Raw genomic sequence first — 10,098 nt, 5'->3', positions numbered from 1 at the left:
TCATTCATACACATTCACACACCGATGCTATGCATCAGGAGCAATTTGGGGTTCAGTATCTTGCTCAAGGTTACTTCGACACGTGGCAGGAGGAGCCGGGGATCGAACCTTCCGAATGGGGGACAACCCGCTCTGTCTCTGAGCCACAGCCGCCCCTATATACAGATCCATATCACCACCTTGGATAGAAGCATATTTTAATGCATTTATTTCCGTAACAGTTTTGTTAATTAAGGTCCAATAAAGATTATTTAAACAATAATGTTGTCAGAAAGGCAGCAATACTTTGTGCTTGTTTCTACTATGAATGGAAAGCAAGAAAACCAAATATGGAGCTGCAATTGTTAGCTTCTCTGGCTAACTAGCTTAACTATCCTTATTGTTTCTAAACTCATGATGAATTTTGGGTGGGAAATCGGCCACTGTTATCTTGTGTAGTCTGGCGAAGCAACAGTAGCTAAACTGGGCATGGGTTAGCAAATTCGCTTTCACGGCAAAACAACTACATTTTCTTGATTATATAGGACAAGTCTTTCTGACCTTTAGATTTTGTCAATAGGAATTATTCCAATAAGTGAAGCAACCTTGCCGATTGGCTAGAATTTAAAAAATGTTTAAAGAAAAAAAAAGATTAAAAGGCTTTTAAAGGCTAATTTTCCAATTCACATGTGGGAATGGGAGTGTTGAGGAAAGGCAAAGGTGTGTCACTGTCACATGCACACAAGGTTTTGCCATCCATACCTGCAGGACAGGTACAATCAGTTGCACTCGATGTCACATAGCTTTAGCTCAGGGATGTTAAATGAGCTATTGTTGGAGTTATGGGGTGTGTACAGTACACTCATGAATACTAATGCATACACACATTCACAAGGGCTTTCAACTCTGTCTTCTTCCCTGCAGAATCAACGGCAGCGAGAATGAGGCTGTGAGTACCCAAACATGGTTTAGAATAAAGTAAGTCCACATCATTATATGCTGAATATCTATAACGACACCGTGCTTCCGTATGTAGTTGACTACACCCCCCATGGATCCTGATATGGGCGTTGCAGTTGTGTGCTGTCAGCTTTATTTGTTGTGATGTCTGTTCTGTTTCAATTCCTCTCTGCTGCTGGAGGCGAGTTTTCACGTACCAGCAGTCCATGTCACTGCTGCGCTGCCATGACAACCACATTCATGTTTAAAACAGACGTCCTCTAAATAAGAAGCGCAGTCGCGATTCTCCTCCTCTGCCATAACAGTTCATCAACTGACAGAGTGACACATGGATGTACTGCAGGGAGGGTGTCAGTAGGAAACAGTATGACTGAACTAACTTCTGACTATCAGTGATGTGTGTTGTGTGTGTTGAAGCATGGCCGAATGGCAAATTCATTGTGTCCTTGTTGTTGTGATTGCATTACTGTCATTATTGTATTATACTTTTGACACAGAATAGGCCTTTTTAAGAGTTAAAATTAAAGCTGCAGTAGGTAATTTTATGAAAATACCCTTTTGTCATTATTGTTGAAACTGTCACTATATCCTGACAGTAGTATATGAGACAGATCATCTGTGAAAAAATCAGTTTACTCTGGCTCCTCCTAGTGCTCCTAATGGCATTTGCAAGAATCCGCCAGGCCCCAAATGAAAACAACCAATCAGAGTCGAGATAGATGGAAAGACACTTTTGGTTGATGGCTTATTCAGACAAACAATCAACTATCTTCAGAGAAACATGATTTTTTTTCCTGTCAGAATATAGTGAAGATTTAAGAAAATATGACAAAAAAATAGCATGGTTGTACAGCAGTGCTTTGAAGTAAATGCTAACATTATTACGCTAAAATGTCAGCACCATCGATATATAAAAGACATCACATCTCCACTTCCTCCCACTGTAAAAACAAACTGAAGCCAGATACAGGTACGGCTGCTCAATCAGGACAATCAGCAGGACTCACCTGTCAATCACCTGTTGATAGCTATAAAAACTTAAATAAATAAAAAATTAAAACTTAACTTATCAGAAAAGTGAACATAGTGGTAAAAACGACCTTAAATGCCAGAAACCTTCTTTGGGAAAAAATTATTTGATTGTAATTTGATTTTTTAGTTTGTCCCATCTGCTAACACCAAGGCAGTGGGCTTTATGATCTTTACTGCAGTCAGCCACCAGGGGGCAATCAAGATGTTTTGGCTTTACTTTTGGAGCGCCGTCATGTCGTCCATCTTTATATGTCGATGGTTTGGACAATTATAATGCTAGCATGTTGCCGTTTACCATGTTAACCATCTTAGTTTTGTATGTTAGCATACTAATTAGTGCTAACCACAAAGTACCATGACCTGATGGGAATGTCATTACTTTTACAGCTTTTTGGTCATCTATACCAAATTTTGTGTTAATCCATCTTGCAGATTTCACTGAAAAAGTGGGAATTTTGAACTGCAGGTGGCGCTACAGGAAAACTCAGAGGATCACTAAAGTAATTAATATTTATGTATTCGGTACTTTTTTTTTCTTGATAAATAAAATCCTGGTCTCACGTAAACTAAATTTAATGTGGTTTAAAAAAACCTTTTCGTTTTGTTTTGTATCGATGATCGTGACTGTTAAAGATATACTTTGTCAAAGTCACGGTTGACTGAGGAGTCAACTGAATCCCAAAGCCGTATTACCCTGTTATTTTTTATTAAGAAGCTAATAAAACACAACAGAATATATCAACAAAATACCTCATTTAAAACAGTGACTCCCTGCCGTGGGTTCATCTCACTTCTGCAGCTGTGATCCAACACCAAAAACGTCTTCCCCCAGAAGCTGGTTTCACGTGGTGGTTTAGATGTGTGTTCCCGTTGTCTAGCACCATTTGAAATCAGTGTTCTTGGGGACAGGAGGACAGCTCCGGCAGTGAGTGAGCCACAGGAAGACAAGCACGGGACATCCCTTCCTCCTCCCTCCTCCTCTTTCCCCACTGAAAGATAACTGATTTCCTCTGGTGCTTAGAGCCCACTCCAGCCTTCTAGCACCATTTGAAATCGGTTATAAAACTGTGGGTCATGCATTCGTGAGTCTGCAGCAAAACGCAGGACACGTAGGAGAAAGTAAGTACTGGCTCTTTGTTCATGACCCATGCTGGAAGAGATAAATCATGGATGATGTTTTTATTTTCTACCAACTTGATGTCAGCTCTATTTTACTTGCATCTTTTGTAAAAGAGTCTATTATTTGAGTCATTTACGCTGCCAGCAGCCAGTCAATGTTGCTGCAGTTCTCACTGATCACCACTAGAGGCTGATAGACGTCACAGAACACCTGTTGAAGGTTATTAAGTTGTTGGAGGTGAATGCAAAGGCCTTTTCAAATGTCTACAATCAGTACAATAATGCATTTTTCAATACTGTCCAGTGTTTTTATTTCCTGTAACCCATTAAATGTTTTACATAAAATGTGAAGATGTTCTGGAGCTAATGTGACACAGAGAGAGGACTGTACACAACTTCTGGATCTACACAATCAGGTAACTGGTGTAAAAACTGAATTCCAAGGAAGAATTGAAAACTGAACAGCTTTATATACCAGTGTTTCTGAAGTCTGAGCTGGAAAGTGGGATGAAATGTGAATGAAATATACAGATTTGTTTCATGAGCCTCAGTAGCCTCCTGTTGTTACTTTTTTCAGATTTTATTCAAGACAAAAGAGAAAACGCCTTAAAAAGTGACTTAGTTTAAGAAGACAAAAAACAGATAAAGACACAGGTGTTTAACATGAGATAAAGCAAATGATAATGATAATATTTAAAGGGGCCATATGTAAGGTTCTGAAGACTTTTATATATTTTAACATATCACTTTTCATTGCCAATGTGTGAACGGGTTGTAATGTGACTTTAGACCTTCCTCGACTTTCTCTTTTTTTTTTTTACGTGTTCCGGTGTGCCTTATTTCCCTCTCTTTTTTATAAACAATGTTTAATGTAACTAATTATCAATATAAGCAGCATCTTTAATAAAAACATTTGGATGAACTTTTGTTGTTTGAGTGTTTTCTTACTAAATATATATGCAGTTTCCTAGTTGTTTAGACCAGCATTACACAGGTCATATAGCTTTTGATGTATGTATACAGTATAAAAAAGTGGTTATAAGAGATACAATTTACAGGACAGATTTGTGAAATCAGTTTTCTGTATTTATTTGTATATTATATTGATTTATAAAGAGACAATCCAATTCATAGACAAGACTCTAATCAACCTAAACTGCATGTCTTTGGACTGTGGGAGGAAACTGGAGTACCTGGAGTAAACCCACGCAGACACGGGGAGGACATGCAAACTCTGCACAGAAAGGACTGGGCTCAAACCCAGGACTGTGGGTATCAGTACTAACCACTGAGCCACCGGGCTGCCCTATACAGTGAGACTATGTAACGTTTGGAAGAAGAATCATTTTAAAAATAATTCCTTCTTCTAGGGGTGTCCCCTAATAGTCAACTTAATTGTTAGTCACTGTAAAGATTCTAAGCCGACCTTCTTTTCATTAGTCAGATATTCTAACCGTACTAAGTGCGAGCTGCCATTAGCTATGTATTTGTCCTAGTAACTGACTCTACCTGGACTTGAGAAGTTTAAACACTACTAGCATAAGACCCAGCAGGGAATGCTGCCAGGGAGCGGGCCCAAACGACTGACAGAACCAGAGCAGGGAGACCACATCGGAACCCACCTTTCTTAAAGGGAAAGGATCGGCCTGTAACACACAGGTACAGTTAGGCTGTGGTTGTGCCAACCAGAGGTGGAGGAAGTATTCAGGTTCATTAAGTGAAAGTACTAATACCAACCCCACTGTGAAAATAGTGCACTACAAATACTGCATTCTACACTGTACTCAGGTAAAAAAGTATGTAAGTACTATAGCAAAATGTGTCAATTCACAGTAAAATGGTTCCTGTTAGTGTTTTAATATTACGATATAAATTACGTTTTATGGAATAATATTACTGCCGCCTTAATGTTGAGCCAATTGTTTATACACTGCTGGTATATGTACTGTTCTGTAGTTTTGGTCTTGGTGTCTTACATTTTGGGTGCGCTAAATTTGTGTGGCAAATGGCCTTGTCCTAAAAATTACTCAATTCCAGGCCTGGAGTTCATTTGTTCATTTAACTTTATACATCATCCATTGTATCAATAGGTCTGCAAGTATTTGTTTTTGTAAAGTTGAAGGTTATCTATTCCACGTTTTGAACAGCACCGTAAATAGTTATAAATACGTGTGGCTGGACATCACGCTAGGGCTGTACGATTATGGCCAAAATAATAGTTGTGATTATTTTGATCAATATTGAGATCATGATTGTTTCAAGATTAGAACATTACCGTATTATGCACTAAATACTACAGGTCCCAAAATACTGGAGGCAGCAAAAGGAACAATGCTATGCTATTAACTAATTTTATGGGGCACAAGGGTCAGTGAACAGCGACAGTGGTAGTAACTTTGGCAACCTGGCTGAGAGGTTGGAGGTGTGCAGCATGTTGCCCGCAGCTATTCCTCTAACATCTCACTTCTTGTTCCATTACTACCTGACATATTTAAGTCTCATTCCAAAAATGATCGTTGTCTAGTTTTCAAAAACTTTTTGTTAGCGATAACTTAATATAGCATTTTTTCTGGGAATACAATTATCCAGGCTGCAGCTGCAGGGTGCTCCCCAAAAGTGAAACCATGACATCTCACCTAGCTGTTAGTTTAGGACCACTTGATTTGATATTTAGCTGAATTTTCTATGAGCCATGCACGCATTTTAAATGTCAGTATTGTAGATGATCGAGTTAATTTAATTGTGGGAAGCCAAAATCATGATTGTGATTATTTGTGCAGCCCTATGTCACACCATATGATTGTTACATTGTGGATGTTCTTATGTTTGAGTTGGTTTTAAGCATACTGGACCCTATTGCCCATCCAGAACTTCACTGCTTATGAAGGCTAGCAATAATGATTTGTTAGTTGAGAACTCTACTCTTCAACTTCCACAGAGTAACAACAGCTAAATGACTTCCTCCTCCCCAAGAAGAAACATCTGATGCAGTTCTTTTTCTTCTTCTCCTTCCTGTCCTCATGGGACTCACTGTCATCTGAAAAAAAAACACACAAAAAGTCCTTCCACTGTCTATGGTAAGAGTAACAACAATGTGGAAGCCCTCGATATTTCAGGCTTAAGTGGAGGCACCTATTTTGTACCTGATGTGGTGTCCTCCAGGTCTGTGATGATCTCCTTGGTGTCCTCAGCATGGTCATCCAGCATTAGAGTTTCACAACTCAGCGTGTCACTGAGGGAGTCTAATGCGGTATCACTGCTACCCTGGCTGTCCTGAGCAGTGTCAAGATCTGCAGCAGGGTCGGCATCCAGCATTAGAGTGTCACAACTCAGTGTGTCGCTGAGGCTCTCTAATGTATTTCTGCTACCCTGCTGGTCCTGAGCCTGGCCAGCCTGGGTACTGAACACACACACAGTCAAATCAGTTATAGAGTAGTATATTCGGGAGGATAGGGATAGATACATTTTTCACACAGGTACACATTAGAAGGCTGAGGATAATGTGGGTTAGTAGCCGTGTTTCCATCTAATAGACCTTTTTCTAAGCACCCATTTTGACATAAAATAGTAGGTTAAACACAGTTGTTACCACTGACACTAATTAAAGTTCTGTTCCATTTTCTCGCAGCATAAAGAGCTGATCACTCATGAATTTATCTCCCATTAAGCACATTAACTCTTTCGAAAAAGGCAAACCATCAACCTTTTCTAATGCAATACTTTGTGCATAAAAATACACTGATAGGAACACAGCTACTGTCGGCCTCCAAAGACATTTCTGTCCCAGGCCAATACATGGTTAGAACTGTCTCTGCTGTTCACCACTTGAGTCAAGCTTTTATATGACAGCATCTGTAGCCTCAGAGAGATGAATGAACTGATAATGTACCTGTCATTAGTCTCTGTTCTCCTGAAGTCATTCTGGGCCTGGCTGGTACTCGGCTTATCTGCTGCTGGCTGCAGAGCTTCAGTCAAGTAGCTCTGCGTGATAAATGGGTGCTTGAGGACCTCACTGGGAGTAATCCTCTCACTAGCATCCACCTGAAGCATCGCTTTTAGCAGCTTGATGCACTGCCTCCATCCTTTTGCTTCGGCTTTGTTCTCCAGCTCGTCACCTAACTTAAATTGAAAACAGATCCAACAGCAGTGAAGTTACTCTCCTGATTCATGAACAAAGAGTCAATAAAAGTCCCTTTTCAGAACCTACAACCACCTACTTACCATTTTTAGATCATCCAGGGAGCTGAAGGCAAATCTCTTGTTGCCAAAGGAAATCTTGTGTTTCCAATACTGGTCATCAGACTGAAAGAAGGAGAGGATGTATTTAGCGATAACTGGCTTTACCTTCATCTAATCTTTATCTGGTATAATTCGAAAAAGTTAAATAAATTACCATGAGGGTCCACTGGTTGTTAGAGGTCTTGGTCTTCTTGAAGAACTCCTCTGTTTTTAGACCAGCATCCAGAAGATGGTCCGCTGGTTTGCCCAAGATTTGACAAATGGACTTAACCTATAGACAAGAGAGTCACATCAAAGTACTCAACAGGGATGATGAGATCCAGCCCAGTTGTTCTTGACATGATAAACCGGGGCCGGGTGCAGTATATTGATGCAGTAGTACTGGATGTCTTAGAAAGAAACATATTTAGTAAATTACCTGCTTACTTACTTGATTATAGTCACAGCTCCATGGGAAAATGAGATCTCCAAGCATCATGAAGCTCATCACAATGCCGAGAGACCACATGTCGATGGCTTCGGTGAAGGGGAGGCCTAACATGATCTCTGGAGCCCTAAATGTGGAAGAAAAGCCATATCTAAGTATCTATTTATAGCAAAAATGGGATATTGCAAGAAGAAAATAGACAACCAGTGTCTTTATAAACCTCACCTGTAATAAGGTATCTGGAGACTAGAGCCCACCTTGGCTTCAGATGTGTGAAAAGCCATGCCGAAGTCAATAAGCTTCACTGTGAAGGACTGCTCCTGATCCTTAACTAGCATGATGTTGTCAGGTTTCAGATCTCCGTGGGTCACTCCGACACGCTTCAGTGCATCAAATGCTGTGGCCAACTGCAGGTACACGAACAGTTATACCGTTAGAAAGTTTCAAACGGTTTAAAATCGGATAGATGTTTGGAAGTTGCTTTCCATACCTGCTGGATGATGAGTCTGATGTCTTTTAAAGGCAGACGATCATCCTTCATGTAGTCCGTGAGGCTCATATCAAGCAATTCCAACACCAGACCGGTGGTGTTGTTCATATGGTACCAGTCATAGAACTTGACAACATGGTACTGGTTCAGATTGTGACTCATCAGTTCTTGTAAAATGGTCGCCTGAGGGTACATGACAAGTTTGACATATTTAGATATTAACAGATCAGATCAGATCAGCACCTGTAAACATCAAAATATATAATTTATTCTAGTTAACCAACCTCTTGCGTGGCGACCTTTACGTATCTTGAGAGTTTTATGGCCACAGACTCTCCGGTGTTCCTCCTCTTGCACTTTGCAACAATTCCATAGTCCCCACTTTTCACAAAGTCGACTAGCTCGTAGTCGCTCGGGATAGGGTACGCATCTGGGTCCATGATAAATAGATTTTTCTACAGAGAGCTAGAAGGGAAAAGAGAGAAAAGCCCAGAAAAGATGTTTCTCTTTAAATATCATGTTTAAAGACAGCTCAATGTGTTAATCTGCGTTTACTGAACTCTCATTGTTATAAGGCCTTATTTCTTTGTCTTTTGACTTGAATTAAATCTAAAAGATGCAACTACTGCTGGCTGCTGATGGCTCATGAAACAGATCTTTTTCATCCCAGTTCCCAGCTCTGGTTTTCAGTTGCAACATTATTTGACTTCAGAAACAGAAAGAAACAGTGACTTACTTGTTGAAAGTTGTTACATTTTCAGGTTGGGTCATCTCAATTATTCCTTGTTACATTAAATAACTGAGAACTGTTCTCTTGCAAGCAGTGGCATGACAAAATTTTTAATGTTCGTGAATGTTACATTTGTTCTAGAACATCGTCATGATGTCACAAAGGACCTATAGTGGAGGTTCCACAGTAAACATGGCTCCAAGATAAAAAAAACATCACATTAAACCCAAATATAATGTCGAGAACTAAGAATTGTTGCACAATGGTGATGTATTGGGTTATCTGTGAATACTACAATACTACAGTCCATTATAGGTGCATGATTGATATGCTAAACTGTTACTCATGAATGTTTAGTATATTGAATAGCAACCAACAGTTGACTGTGGATTTGAAATTAATAAATAAATATCTGAACAATCCAACTAATATACACTTAATCCTTTTTTTTTAACTTTGGATCAACTTTAAAAAAAAATTGTAATTTTTTAAACTTAAACTTCGCATAGTATTTCTGAGATTATATTTATGATTTGGATGATTTAGCATTAATCAATAATATTTCTTCAGCCAAAGACAAAAATTTACATTCACACAAATTAAAAAGATTATTTCTTTTAAAGACCATACACAATTTTTTACTCAACGTGATTTTTTTTATTTTGGAACAACTTCATATTTACAATTACATCCAAGTACAGTTTTTAGTTTAGACTAAACAAATTAAAACACTTTTGTTACAGGCAACACTTCCATTGTACACCTCTCAAGTTCTGTTTCTGCTTCATTTGTCTGAATAACTGATAAAAGACAAGACATTTATGATGAAACCAGTGTATGGAGTTCATGAAAAACACAGTTCAACCCATCCTGTGCATTAGTTTAGACTCCTGCTGTAGGACTTTAGGTTAACATAGTTATATTTCTGGCTGAATCTGTGTTTATTAGCTTCAAGTTTAATGCCAGTTTGGGATCAAATGCATCATCAAAAAATGAATTGAATTCCGAGGCCACCAAAAGGGAAAGAAGAAGAAAAAAACAATTTCCCAATTGTTTTTTATACACACACACACACACAGGCTGAAATGCACACTTCATGCACATGTGGACATACAAAGGGGA

This window comes from Morone saxatilis, unplaced genomic scaffold (assembly GCF_004916995.1).
Source record: "Morone saxatilis isolate NCDOM2014 unplaced genomic scaffold, NCSU_SB_2.0 Contig10, whole genome shotgun sequence".
Classification (NCBI taxonomy): domain Eukaryota; kingdom Metazoa; phylum Chordata; class Actinopteri; family Moronidae; genus Morone; species Morone saxatilis.
The sequence above is the reverse complement of the archived record's forward strand: the minus strand, read 5'-3'. Positions refer to the sequence as shown.